General features: G+C 43.1%; 2 protein-coding genes across 4 annotated transcripts in view; both read left to right on the top strand.

Moving 5' to 3' along the window:
* The window catches only part of MTUS2 (microtubule associated scaffold protein 2), a 312287-nt gene that overhangs the window by 267982 nt on the left and 28866 nt on the right, over nucleotides 1-15439 (top strand). The window lies entirely within an intron of this gene.
* Nucleotides 6645-15439, top strand: part of USPL1 (ubiquitin specific peptidase like 1) — a 362686-nt gene continuing 353891 nt past the window's right edge. The window contains exon 1 of the mRNA XM_083609021.1: nucleotides 6645-6726. The gene's annotated coding sequence lies outside the window, so the exon portion shown is untranslated. The remainder of the gene's footprint in view (nucleotides 6727-15439) is intronic.

Genomic DNA, 15439 nt, shown 5'->3' with positions numbered 1-15439 from the left:
GGAAGCTGCTAACTTGTCCAATTAGGCTGAACAGAGGCACCCCCCTGCTGGCTGAGAGCAAGGACACACACACACACACTTTTCACAAAGCAATTTACTTGCTGATTCATTCCAAATACGGCAGCAGAGGAGCAGGTGCTAGGATTTGGTCATCATATGTATTCCTCATCCGGTCTTGCATAGTTTCTGCACTGAGCGAAATGCTAGCTTCGGATTCCAGGAAAATGTTGTCCCATGTGCTAAATCATGTAATATGTGCGTAAAAGAATGGTTCCCCTATTTCTTCTCAGTGAGGCCCCATCTGTGCTCTCCATTTAAAGCATAACACTTTAAAATCATGCCTCCCTTCTAAGGATTCTGAAAACTGTAGTTTGTTATGGATGCTGAGGGTTGGGAGAGCCCGATTCCCCTTGGCCTGAGTTCCAGTTCCCAGAGTTCCCTGGGTAGAGGGCTTGGCTGTTAAACCACTCTGAAACCGTAGCCCCGTGAGAGAGATAGGGCTCTCCTTAACAAACTCAGTTCCCAGGATTCTTTGTTGGGAAGCCATGACTGTTTAAAATGCGATGATGATGATTTGAACATATAATGTAGATGGGACCTAATAGGGTGGATATTCAGTTACAGTGGTACCTCGGGTCAGTGGCGTAGCGTGGGTTGTCAGAACCCGGGGCAAGGCAAGTAATTTGCACCCCTAACCCGTGGATTTGCACCCCCTAACCTGTGGATTTGCGCCCCCTAACCCTAACCCCCAGATGTTGCGCCCGGTGCGGCCAGCCCCCCCTGCACCCCCCACGCTACGCCACTGCCTCGGGTTACATACGCTTCAGGTTACATACGCTTCAGATTACAGACTCCGCTAACCCAGAAGTAGTGCTTCAGGTTAAGAACTTTGCTTCAGGATGAGAACAGAAATCATGCTCTGGCGGCGCGGCAGCAGTGGGAGGCCCCATTAGCTAAAGTGGTGCTTCAGGTTAAGAACAGTTTCAGGTTAAGTACGGACCTCCGGAATGAATTAAGTACTTAACCAGAGGTACCACTGTACATTGCAACCATAGACTAGTTTGGGACAAAATGTAGATGGGAACCTACTGGGAAATCTCTGGGTGATTTGCAGTAGATTGACAAGGAGTCCTTACCTTTGTCCCTGGTGAGTGGCAATTATGGCCTGGCATGGACTCCTGGTTTCCTGCACATCCAGTACATGGCTTTTTTCCCCTGTCTGGTGTACAACTGTTCAATAATAGCAACAAAAAAAATTACTTATTCCACCTAAATCAGGCTGCTGCAATGGAAAAAAAGCTGGCCAGGAATGGATTTTGGATTTTTGTGTGATAGGACTGTAAGCTCAGTTCGGGGGGGGGGGGTCCTGGGTTCAGACTGCACTCAGAGGCACTCTGTTCATTAATGCGTAGATGACAGGGACCTGCTATCATAAAGATTGAGCAAACATTGATCAGCCAATAGTTTGCAGTGCACAGTGATTATCACACACATGTAACATCTGGAGACTTTTCTTGCCTTCCTTTGTTTTTCTAGGATTGGGGACTGAAAAATAATGTTCCTGCGGCAAATATTATTTCCTTTAATTAGGTTTTTTTGTCAATAAATAATTACATAACTGACATCCCAAAACATGAGCTTAAAATCATTAAAGTAGCTTATTGCAGAAATGGTGCTATTCAGCCTGGCCCTTTATTTATGGAAAGCTGATTTTTTGTTTGTCTCTTGGGTTCAGGATGAAACACAATGCTTTTTTAAAAACAAATAATCTGATGGTGCTATTCACAAATGCTCTGCTAAAATATATTGTTGCAGTACAGATTGCCTGACTGTCTTGGCAGTTTTTAAACCATAATAAGCAGCTTTCTGTTTTCAGGAGATGCAGTTAGAATATAAAATAGTTTAACTTCATTGAAATGTATGTGAATGCCATGTTTTAAATTTAAAGTTATGTGTTCCTTTTAAACTTGTGTGGCTGCATCAATAACAAAATAACAAAAAACAAAACCACCAATCCTCTGCACTGATGTACAGTGGTACCTCGGGTTACAAACGCTTCAGGTTACATACGCTTCAGGTTACAGACTCCGCTAATCCAGAAATAGTACCTTGGGTTAAGAACTTTGCATCATGATGAGAACAGAAATCGTGCTCCGGCGGCGCGGCAGCAGCAGGAGGCCCCTTTAGCTAAAGTGGTGCTTCAGGTTAAGAACAGTTTCAGGTTAAGAATGGACCTCCAGAATGAATGAAGTACTTAACCCGAGGTACCACTGTAAATCCAGCTGGAAGCGACCACGAGGGTCATCTAGTCCAACCCCCTGCAATGCAGGAATCTTTGGCCCAATGTGGGGCTTGAACCCACGACCTTGAGATTAAGCGTCTCATGCTCTCCCAACCCACACAGGAGAGATAGGGTGTGTCTATGTGGGAGGAGTCTTGCCTTTCATTTCCAAAATGAACTACATCTTGAACCGAAGCTCAATAAAAATGCAGAAGTTTTCAGTCACTGTAAATGCATCACTCCGTGATTGTATCTTCCCTGACAGAAAACGAGAGGTTATCCACACAAACCCTTTGATTGGTTTCTTTCTGCACTGCAGATAACGTCATTTAGCGTTATGTGAAACATCATTACTTACTGTCCCATTTCCCATTGCAGTTTACTCCTCCGAAATAACATTAGCATGCTTAATTAAATTACAGGGAGAAGGGAATTGGAGGTTGCCTGCTTTGCAATTTGATTATGGTCTGACATTGTAGCTCTAGTCATGTAAGGCACGACACAGCGGCTATTCTGATAACCTGCTGATGGAAAAAGTCTAAATGTAAGCTAGGGACAACATAGCTCAGTTGCAAACAAAGGTTGAGTGGTCTAGGGTTGGTGTGTGTGTCAAAGACCTGTTACTATTTAAGTAGCAGCGTCCCTGCCTCCAGCGCCCAAGAGCCACCCCAAGCAGCATGAAAGGCGAGCTTGTTAGTCACTGATAATAATAATTCTCATTTTTTGTGCTGATTGCAGCCAATCAGAGTGAAAGGAGATGAGGACTGGGTCCCAGGGTCAATCTCGTTGCAGCTGCCCCTCTCAGATTGTCACCAGTTAATGTGTCCAGTGGGTTTCAAGAGTATTTAAGCCTAATTTCCTCTACATTAAGGGCATGATTTAGTCAGGAATGAATGGAAGACTTTGTATTCCAGTTTTTATTTTTTCTGGTTCATACTGAGTTGAGAGAGGAACAAAATGGCTATGTTCACCATCTCTGCCCCCTTTTTATTTCTCACTCTCCTATGTGTCTCACAGCGGCCTTACAGTGAGTGACAGCTAGTCCATTAAGGCAAATGGGGCAGTGTCCCAGCCACGTCAGCCAATCCCACCTGCCTGCCTGTCTACTCACAAGCAGCCCAGGAGGTGGCACTCCTTATCAGCCGCCTCCTCCTTCGTCACAGTGTTTCCCTGTCAGCAAGAAGGAAGATGGGGACCAAACCAGAATCAGGACTCTGCTTGCTATTGACTATGGTGGCACCTGCTGTCGCTCCTCCTGCCTTCTGCCCTACCAATCCTTATGGCCACAGCTGCAGGGAAAAAAATGAAGCATACAATATACAAATTTTGAAACCTACATTAAAACGTCACAAATCGATCAAAGGGTCGTAGCCAGTATAGCACTGGATGGCGATAATTTTGATTTCTGCTTGGGCAACAGAACTCCCCTCCCTTCTTCCTCTCCCCCTTATGGCCCCCTAAATCTGTCCTGAGGGTTCCCCCAACCCTTTGGAGCAGATTTGGGAAGGTTGCAGGGTGTGCACAGCAGGAGGAAAAGGAGGGAAAGTTCCAAAATCCTTGCACTAACGGAGCAAGTGCATCGGATTCCGCCCGTCAGAAGATCATTCAATGAGCAAATGCCTCCCTCCCCATCCACCAAGGAGTTCTCTGTAGGCTTAGGTGGATTCATCCATTTCTTACCCCCAATATCTGTGACTTTGGTGCAGCTGAGAGGTTGTTGTTCAGTGAGGTCTGCTGAACACACTATATTATTTGTTTGGTGCATTGCTATCCCACTTTTTTTCTCAGGGGAGATCAAGGGTGCCCCACAGAGGACTTTAAGGTCAATAAATAGCAACACCCTAGAGGTCCCGGGCCCTAAGGAAGTCAGATTAGCCTTAACCAGAGCCAGGGCCTTTTCAACACTGGCTCCGTCCTGGTGGAACGCTCTGTCTCATGCGACCAGGGCCCTGCAGGATCTGATTTCTTTCCGCAGGGCCTGTAAGACAGATTTGTTCCTCCTGGCCTTCGGCTTGGAATCAACTTGATCCTCTCCCCCCTCTTTCCTTTCTCCTTTCTCCTTCTGTGATGGAACTCCTATTCGGAGACTTCCCTGGCTTTTTCTGGCCCACGTAGGACCAGTCTGGATAGCTGGCCTTGGTGAAGACTTGACGTTTTCATCCCCCCCAAAGTTTTTGATTTGAGTTTCTACTGAAATGAGGCTGCATTTTAATGTTGTATTTTAATCTTGTTTTTAAGTTGTATTTTAATCAATTGTTTTTATACCTGGTGTTTTTATGCCATGGTTTTTATACCATGGTTCTCTCCCCCCCCCCCATTTAATCCCCACAACAACCCTGCAAGGGAGGGAGGGAAGGAGGGCAAAGAGACCATGGCTGGCCTAAGGTCACCCAGTGAGTTTCATGGCTGAGTGGGAATTTGCAGCCTGGTTTTCTCTTTCTACTTTGTTCCCCTCCTTTTTAGCATTTCATTATTAGGTCGCCGCCGTTGTCGAAATATTTCCAAGGATGAGGACCCTTATTATGGATAAGGATCCCATTTGCTACGGCATCACAAAAGGTTCTGACACAAGCTTGTCTCTTCCACTGCAGGAGAGTGGTTGTGACAGGCAAGGAATTAAGCGAAGTTTATAATTTGATAAGCTGAGCCCCCCATGCAGCTGGTGTCACAGATGATACCTTTGTTATTGGAGAGGAAATTGAGTTCACCTGCAATATTCAAATAGATGACACTTTCAGAATGGCTTTTTAGGAATGCGCTTTGCAGTTGCCTAGACGTTTTTGTCATCTGAGCATCTAAACTGCTGTGTTTTTGTTTGTTTTACTAAATGAAAAATGAAAACAGTAACAACATGCGAAGTGGCTGATGGATTTCCCCCACAGTATCTTACAGTGCCAGTAAATTCTGGCCTTTGCCACAGTGGCCTCATTATTTGTGGGCATGTGATAAAGCTTTAGCTTTTAATTCTTCAGGGTTACTAGCAGACTTTCTCACTATATAGAAAAAGCCTTTTCTAATAGCAATAAAAATCCATAAAAAGAAAATCTTATTAATTAAACAACTATAATCCTGGGCATGTTTAGAGGCATGTGGCCCTGCAGCAAAGGAATGGAATTCTTCCTCCTTGCTGCAAAGGACCTTGGGTAAGTGAACCTGGCAAATGCAGCCCCACTAGCTTGGGGTTCACCCAATGCCCCTGCCAAGCCAAAAGGATCCAATGCCAAAACAGCGTTGGGTGACAAAGAGTGCCCGTAACCCAACAATGCCACTGGTTTTAAGCCCACTAGATCTTAACTTTTCTTTCCTGCCCAAGCTGAGAACCAGTTAAACCAATACAAAACAGCACCCCCAAGGACAGGACTCCCAGCAGTATGGAGTAGGCAAAAAAAAATGGAGTCCAATCAGGCACTCTCTTCAAAATTCTTACTCAGCAGGCAACAAGCAAAGCCCATATCCCATAAGGAAGAAAGGAAGAAGCTGCAAAGAGAAGAGTGGAGTGGTGGGATGTGGGTGGGTGGTGGGTGGAGCCAGTTTCTTACAAAGTGTGGCTTCCTCTCCATCCTAATTGGCCTGATGGTCCACCTGACCATTCCTCAGTTCTTCCCCAGGGCAAAACCATTTTGAGTCTTTTTTCCCAGGGGAGTTGGGGTGTGGCAAATTCACCCCCACTCAAGGCAAAAATAACTTTCTGGATCCCCAGCCAATTCAGGGATGGGGAACCTGTGCCCCCCCCCCGATGTTGCTGGACTGCAGCTCTCATCATTTCTCTGTCCCTGCATCAATGAAATATGTAATGAAAGCTATCGAGGTTCAGTCTTAAACAGACTTCCAAGAGAGTTGGGGGGGGATATCAGAAAGGTTCTTGATGTACCAGCTATTAGTTAACTCATTGTAAACTGTTATGCTCCAGGTCATATACATGTCCGTCTTCCTTATTTTTCTGGAGAGAGAGAAAATATTTTTCATGTCTGTCTTTCTTATTTTATTGCAAAGACTTGATTCTGACCTCTTTCTCTCACCATTTTACCAAAATGAAGCATGAACAAATGGTCTCAGTGCTATAATAGTGCCGATTAATTTCAATCAATTAATATGAAGCATGATAACGTCTCACTATTGCAAATAATAACCAAGAAGTAAGAGAATATTTGAGATAACAAGCCATGTGGATCTGCATAACCAAATTTTCACTATATTATTGTGATTGTGATTATTATTGGCTGAAATCCTATATGCATGTACTTGGGAGGCGGTCCCATTGAACTCAATGGGACTTACCGTATTTTTCGCTCTATAACACGCACCCGACCATAACACGCATGTAGTTTTTAGAGAAGGAAAATCCATAGGCATGCCACCCGTAGGCATTTCCTCCATAACACGCACAGACATTTCCCCTTACTTTCTAGGAGGAAAAAAGTGAGTGTTATGGTGCAAAAAATACGGTATTTCTAAGGAGGTATGCATAGGATTGCTCCATAAATTTGTTAGTTTAATCAACTCAAAATTACCCCAGGCTTAACAAAGTCGTTTGCCTCTTCAGATTTCAGTTTTAAAACTCTCTCTAGATTACATATTCAGACTGATTACAGATTATTTATTTGTCTAACGTTAAAAAACTTTAAACATTGCAATTCACATCATACAATAACACACACACACCAAAAAACAACAACTATTGCTGCAGTCATGAAGCAACCATGGCCTCACCGTCTCATGATCCTTCTCTACCAAAGGCCTGGTCAACAAAGTAAGTATATAAGGCAGATTTTTAGCTCAAACCTCTTCACAGAAACACGATAAAATATATTCACCGGGTTTTATTATTCATTTATTAAACAAATTTATAGGCTACTTCATTGTATAAAGCCATTGAAGCAGTGTAACCTGAATTAAAAGTACCTGTTTTCTGTGCTGTGTCAGATGGATAAGCTATGCTCATAATCTAAAACAAAAGAAATATAAGAGTCAAAAAGGCATTCTGAGCGTACCTCGTGAAAGGGCCCATAACTCTTCCAGGTCAGTTCTAATCCCATTCAGTGAGTGAGATCTGTATTAGTGTGTCAGTCTCCCCCATAGTCTTCACACAATGAAGCTGTGATTGCTACAGAGTCTGTATGTCAGCCTCATGGGCTCATAGCTCACCCTGTAAAGCTGTAAGTGACCTTTTAAAAATTGCTTGTGCCAGAGACTAAATTCTGCATGTGCAGTGTGAAAAGAGTGACGTTGTTTTAGACTGTTAATTTTAAGAAAATGGCATTCGTGTTGAGCATATCTGTGTCTAGTGTGTCAGCATAGCCCAGGGGAACAGGAGTAATGGACAGAGGGCAGGAAGGGAGTTCAAAACAGCTGTATATATACATTACCTTACTTCATTACAGTATGCAGTGTGTCAGGCAGCGCATAACCAATAATCAGAAATGCCTAGTTCGAGAAATCTAATTCGCTGGAAATCCACATCTCCCACATGCCATACATGCACTCTTTTATTTCCAAGGCCTGACAAGCCTGTAGATTAAACAGTGAAATTGATTGTTATAATAAAAAGAATAGCAAAGCTAACAAAAAAATATTTTCCAATTACAAGCCCTCCCATTCTTTTCATACAAGAGCATAATTAATCAAATGGTGCTTCCTGGTAGTACTGCCCCTTGTAACAGCAAAGAGAGAGCCCAGTGTGTCTGGGTCAAAGAAAAAATATGGTTATATGCGTGCCACTTTCCAGAACAAAGGAATAAGACCAGGGTTGAAGAGTTTTGTTTCCTTTGACTGAGAGAGAGAGAGGAGAGAGAAGGAGAGAACACACATCTCAAAGAAATTAGGAACGGGGAGAAATCCTTTCAGTTCACATTTTAATGCAAACCTGCCTAATTTGCACAATATGCAAAGTGAAACATTAAAGGTAAAGGGACCCCTGACCATTAGGTCCAGTCGTGGCCGACTCTGGGGTTGTGGCGCTCATCTCGCCTCACTGGCCAATGGAGCCGGCATACAGCTTCCGGGTCATGTGGCCAGCATGACTAAGCCGCTTCTGGCGAACCAGAGCAGCGCACGGAAATGCCGTTTACCTTCCCGCCAGAGCGGTACCTATTTATCTACTTGCACTTTGACGTGCTTTCGAACTGCTAGGTTGGCAGGAGCAGGGACCCAGCAACGGGAGCTCAGCCCATCACGGGGATTTGAACCGCTGACCTTCTGATTGGCAAGCCCTGGGCTTTGTGGTTTAACCCGCAGCGCCACCCGCGAAAGTGAAACATAGCTATCATTAAAAATGCTCACTTCTCTGAATTTTGTGATGCCTCTCTCTAGCCCCTACAAAATATACAGTCAAACCTCGGTTGTCAAACGTAATCCATTCCAGGAGACCGTTCGACTTCCGAAACCTCTGACAACCAAGGCACAGCTTCCGATTGGTTGCAAGAACTTCTTGCACTCAAGTAGCTATGCCGGACATTCGAGTTCCAAGGAATGTTCGAAAACCAGAGCATTTACTTCCAGGTTTTCGGCATTCAGGAACTGAAACGTTTGGAGATTGAGCTGTTCGAGAACCGAGGGTTGACTGTATATACAAATATATATATATGGAACTATGGAACTTGCTCCCACAGAAGGCAGCGATGGCCACCAATTTCGGTGACTTGAAAAGGGGTTTAGACAAATTCATCCTGGTAAAGGTTGTCAATGGCCACTAGCCATGATGGCTGTGCTTTGAATGACAGTTGCTGGAAACCACAAGAGGGGCAAGTGCCCTTGAGCTCAGGTCACATTTGCGGGTTTCCCACAGGAATCTGGTCGGCCACTGTGAGGAAAGGATGCTAGACTTTTTGTTCTTATGTTAAAATGCATTATATTTGGGGAGATTGCTTTTTAAAATTGCAAACAAAAATGTGCAGAAATTTTCATGTCTTAAAAATAAGTTTGCAGACAGATGCAGAAATGGGAAAAACTGAAGGGTGGGAAAACGTGAAACTGAGGGAAACGAACATTTATATATTTGTCCATCCCTAAAGGAAGATATACGTTATCTTTGTAATACTTGCTTTGTTTACTCACATAAACTCCTAAAAATTAAGCATCAGGTCCAACATTCCTGTTGTTGAAGACCCCAAGGCTACAAAAATCCAGATAAACTGTTTTCTGCCTTTGATTCGCTGCATTCAACATGCAAAATTAACCCCACCTGCTTCTCTGCCCTCTTAGTAGGTAGAGGGTGAGATTAATATATTAGGAAGGTGTTCCAAATCATGGAAGAATGTTAAGTCTGCAATGCATACCTACCTGGGAGCAAATCCCATTGAATTGTGACTTGTTTCAGAGTAGATGACACTGCAGATACTCGTTAGTTGTCCATCCACAAGACAGCCGACTAACAATATTGCTTTAATAATCCATCTCTACATTCTTATTATTTTCACTGTAGAAATAAAGAAGTTTCAGTATTGCTTGCGCTGCAGACATAAACCTTTCATGACTCAGAGCCTGAGACTGTATTGCGCAGTTAAGAAAATGGCACCCATTATGACCTTAGAACCACAAATGAACTTTTGTCTTTGTTCATATGGGCAGGATTTTTATATCACTGTTTTTCATTCTCAAATGGCTTAACACAAGCTGAGCAGGAGGGTTCAGAGGTGACAGTATGAAAACGGTTCATTAAAGTGCCACTTATCTTAGCAGTGCTATCGGTAAAAGCCATTGTTGCATCAGAAAACATTGCATCAGGATTGTTAGTCATCCATTTCCAGAAACCTAGAAAAATCGCATGGCAGAAAACCATGTGGATGCACAATTCCCATACATCCTTTAGATGTATGGAATTGCACTGCAGAGGAGCTTCTTCCGTTCCATTTAGGTGCATGTGAAAGGGACCACGTAAAAAGTGTACTGAGTTTTTGGTGGACAAGGCCTCTTTTTGTGAATGTTATTCAGGGATTATGGGGTTTTGTAGACATGTTCCTAAGTGTGATTAGGGGACCAAAGCTGATTATGAATATTTTCTGCTGCTTAAGGAAAGATTGACCTGGTCACAGCTCTGCCAGAGCAGTGGTTATGAACAATTTACATGGACAGGTTTTCCTCTCGTTTACACTCTGCTATATATATTGCATTATATATACACACTGAGTTGAGTAAGTAACAATGTAAGCCTATGAATGGATGCTTGGAAATAAACTGTACAGTGGTACCTCGGGTTACAGACACTTCAAGTTACAGACTCCACTAACTCGGAAGTAATACCTCGGGTTAAGAACTTTACCTCAGGATGAGACCAGAAATCACGTGGTGGCAGCGCAGTGGCGGCAGGAGGCCCCATTAGCTAAAGTGGTACCTCTGGTTAAGAACAGTTTCAGGTTAAGAACGGACCTCTGGAACGAATTAAGTTCTTAACCAGAGGTATCACTGTACTGGGTTGAGTGATACAGACTTGGCCTCATTAATTTGAATGAGGCTTAAGCTAGGGATGCCCAAGGACTTCGTTTATTTATTCCTTTTGCAAATTCTGGCATTATTTGACCTGATCTGTACCTCCTGGACTAACGGATTCATCCGAATACAGTTAGCCTTTGGGTTTTTCACTTTTGAAAAATTTGCAATGCAAGTCTTGGTGCAAAGTATGTACTATAATCAGTTTTTTGTTTTTGTTTAGAAATGTATACTTTGCAACAAAATGCATTTAAAATGTGATATTTTTATTTTTAAAAGTATGCATTTAGATGTAAATGTGCAGTTTATTTTTTTTAATTGAAGATTGATGCAGAGATGAAACGCAACAGACTTCTGAATGATACAGAACTGACACAGACATAAAATAAACTATTCCACCCTGAACTTTAGACATTTATAGCTGAGCACATGATTATAGCTTTGAAGTGCAACATCCTTTGAAGAACTGTGTGTCTATATGCTTGTGTAGCCAAAGACAGATTCTATTATCAGATCAGATGGGGCAGACCATTTTGGGATTCAGGACAGCAGAGAACACAGTCTAAAAGTTTGACTTATGAGACACAGTTCACTGAGAATTTTATATAAGATGTGCAAGTTCTATAGGATAAAATGAGATCAGCTCAAGAGTAGGCTGAAAACAAGTCAGCATGTGTGTAGAGCAGAGAAGGATAATAATTCTGATGCTTAGTGGCCAGAGTAAATCATTTATTTACATGGATGATCTCAGTAAGCTTAGTAACAATGTCAGGTAGGTCGTTGCTATTGTTGCTATTAAAGATACTGGTGCCAAAAGATAATGGTTTGCCAAACCAATTAGTGCCTTAACAATTAACAGCAAAACAATTCTTAGATTGCAATCTGAACTTTCAACAGTTATAGTGGAATCCCCATTTGTTGTTAACCATGGTTCGTGATGATACCAATCTAATGCTAAACCATGGTCAAGTCCAACCAGAAAAAGGGGAAAGGAGAATAATGGAGACAGGATCATGTGTTCCTGGGTCTGTGTTCCAATTTCCAAACTATAGGCTACAGAGAGCCACTGCTATCTCTACAGCAGGCCATAGAGACAAAAATTGAAACAATGGAGAAAAAGATAGAGGGGTAAATACGGTCAGGGTAAATATGACAGTAGAATGAGGAAGGAATGAGCAAGTGATTCAGCAGAGATGTCAAACACACAGGCAGCAATGCCAATCTGATGACTAGAAGAAGTGGAATAAAACTGAGGCTTTGGTGTCTTGTATTAGAGAAAGAAACAAAATCAGCAGAGTAAATTGGGAGGGGGTACATCATGCATTTTAAAACCCCGGGGATCTGTGGTGAAATGATGCAATTAAAGTGCAATCCTAATCATTTGCATTGCAGTGTCATATAACATCGCTGCAAAGCCAAGCCTTTTCAAGCGAGGCTTTAATTATGCCTGCCTGCTAATGTGCTTCACAACCTAGTCATAAGCTGTTATGGACTCCATTATGTATTTAACGTAGCCGTAAAGAAATAAAGCATGTCTAGCTAGACATGGAAAAAAGAAAATCTAATTAGTTGAAATCCACACAAAATATTGCAGAGACTACCGTATTTTGGAGGGGGAAGGGAGGAGGTGTCCTGCACAGTCCCTTCTGATAGCTTGGAAAGGGAGCCTCCCGTAGGCTTCCTGGTTAACATGGTTCCAGGCTGCTTCCTCAGCTCTTCATAGAGCCTTGTGCCACTACCACCTTTGCTCCTCTGAAGCCACCAGATGAGGTCTTCTAAAAGTGCCAGTAGGTCCTGACCATCAAGTGATGAGGACACTCTGATCTTTTAAAAAAGGGTTTGAAACAGTAACAAGGGAAAATAATAGAATCTCATAATTGTAGGATTGGAAGGGACCCTGAGGCTTAATCTAGTCCAATACCCTGCGATGTAAAAATATTGCTCACAGCCATTCCTGGGTGGGCTTGAACACCAACCTTCTGGTTAAGAGCCAGACACACTGACCCATTGCACCATAATTTCGCTCAGTTTGCATTTGAAGGCAAGCATACAAAATTCACTCTTCACCAAACTGCACGCTAACATGCAGCCATCATTGGAAACACTCACTTCTCTAAATTTTGCACTGCTGCTCTCCGGTACAAAAAAATGCATATACTGCAGTAATGTCCATGAGAATGCATATAGTAATGAAAACAGCATGCAAAAAGGCATCATATGAGTGAAATGTTGTGCAGAAATGTGTACATCAGGGAAAATTGCATACAAAAATGTGTCTGTTTTAAAAAAAAAAATACTGATGAGTTTTCACAAGAACTTAAAGGGGAAAACCCACAAACTGATATGGGAAAACAGAGGACTGAATTTAAGATTGGCTTGTCCTGAGTTAGACCACTGGTCCATTCTATTTCAGTATTGTTAACACTGACTGGAAGCAGCTTTCCAGGGCTTCAGACAGGGAAAAATCTCAGTCCCACCTAGAAGTGCCAGGGATTGAATCTGGAACCTTTTTTGTTCCCCCACTGACTCATGGCCCTTCTCTCCCTCTTAGAACTTTGACCATTTACCAATTTTTAACAATCGTGGTTCATTCCCGCCCCCCATACAGTGGTACCTCGGATTACATACGCTTCAGGTTACAGATGCTTCAGGTTACAGACTCTGCTAACCCAGAAATAGTACCTCGGGTTAAGAACTTTGCTTCAGGATGAGAACAGAAATCGTGTGGCAGCAGCAGCAGGAGGCCCCATTAGCTAAAGTGGTCCCTCAGGTTAAGAACAGTTTCAGGTTAAGAACGGACCTCCGGAATGAATTAAGTTCTTAACCCGAGGTACCACTGTATATCTAAATGTGTATTATGGTCCATCCAAAACCATCAACAATTGCATTTACAACATTCAGAAAAGTGTGAAGGCTGGGAAAGGGCTGTAGCTCACTGGCCTGCAGAGAGTCCCAGGTTCAGTGGGCTGAGTCAATTTTCTCCTAGTCCCTATTAGTGAGTAATGCAAAACTTAAGAGCTTTTGCAGTGTATGTTCACATCATTCCGTAAGCTTATGGAAGGCTGCGTTCATGGCAGTTTATTCTGTTTCCCCAACTTTCCCTAATTGTTCATTTCTGCATAATGTTTGAGCTGTCACATGACATAAAAATCACTTCTGGAAATACAGCAGACTCTAGTGCAAGTTTAGCACTCATTTCCATGTTATCTGCAAACGGATTTCTTTCTGGAAGCAAATAACATAGAAATAGATTGGTAAACTTGCACTATATTCTGTTGCATTTCCTGAAGTAGCTTTTCTACATCATGTGAAAGCTCAAATATAATGCATAAATTAGGAGTTATGGAAATATTGGGGAAACAGCGTAAACTGCTGTGTGATAGCAGCTCTGCTTATGTTAATATTTTAATAACTTGTTGCTAGTGGAGGGGAACCTTTTTCTTATTCTTTGGATTCCCTGGGAAACTCAACAAACCTGCTGCACCTGGCACTGGGAATGGAGAGTAAAGCTGAATGGGACACAGCTGAGGCAGGACCATCTGCAAAAGCAAGTCTAGAGTGAGAGACTAGGGTGATGTCCACTGCTTCCAGTAACTCTTCTCATCGTGAGACTTTTGTGGGTGAGCTAAGAGTTTGTTTGAACCCTGGGTAAGAACCTGGAGGCTGAGAGGGAGGGTGTGTCAGAAGGAAGATTCATTTATATCTATTAGTAAATTTGTCCTGGTGTAATATTTTTATATGTAACTGTGTATTTTTGTAACGTTTTGTGTATGTTGTCTGTTGCTGCTTCAGTTTTCTGTACGCCGCCGCTCCAAGATATTTATTAATATATTAATTAAGCAGTATAGAAATTAAATAATTCATTAAATGGTCAAAGTGAGGCCACTGATCTATCAAACTAAGCGTTATTAGATGCAGAGTCACTTGTTACCTAAAAGGTCTCCAAGCGATTTATGTTGAAACATAAATACGTAGTAAAGGGACCCCTGACCATTAGGTCCAGTTGTGGCTGACTCTGGGGTTGCGGCGCTCATCTCGCTTTATTGGCCGAGGGAGCCGGCGTACAGCTTCGGGGTCATGTGGCCAGCATGACTAAGCCGCTTCTGGCGAACCAGAGCAGTGCACGGAAACGCCGTTTACCTTCCTGCCGGAGCGATACCTATTTATCTACTTGCTCTTTGACGTGCTTTCAAACTGCTAGGTTGGCAGGAGCAGGGACCAAGCAACGGGAGCTCACCCCGTGGCAGGGATTCGAACCGCCGACCTTCTGATCGGCAAGTCCTAGGCTCTGTGGTTTAACCCACAGCGCCACCCGCATCCCAAATACGTAGTACCATGGAGAAAAAGAAGGAGTTGTATTGTCTGCTCTGGGAACAGCATTGCGGGGGCTCAGAGGTTTTCGCCAGCCCTGCTATCAGCAAACCTGGTGATGCCAGGGATTGAACTGGAGAACTTTCGTGCTTGACATATGTTCTCTATCATGGAATGGTGGCCTCTCATACGTACTGCTGTGCTTTGCATGCTTTCTCTGCTGAGTTCATAGCCTCCTTTTCTGTTTTGCGTTGCATTCTCAATAAACTTAGCTCTCATGCCTTACCCTAAGACGGTTCATTGGTCCAACTAGGTCAGTAGTGCCTCAAGTGACTGGTTGTGGCTTCCCCAGGCTGGGGGAGGGGGGAGAGAGAATGCTCAGCCCTGCGCAAAGGTGCCAAAGGTTCAACCTGGGACCCTCTG

The sequence above is a fragment of the Podarcis filfolensis genome (assembly GCF_964270895.1).
Source record: "Podarcis filfolensis genome assembly, chromosome: 4".
In the NCBI taxonomy this organism is placed as follows: domain Eukaryota; kingdom Metazoa; phylum Chordata; class Lepidosauria; order Squamata; family Lacertidae; genus Podarcis; species Podarcis filfolensis.
The sequence above is the reverse complement of the archived record's forward strand: the minus strand, read 5'-3'. Positions and strand labels throughout refer to the sequence as shown.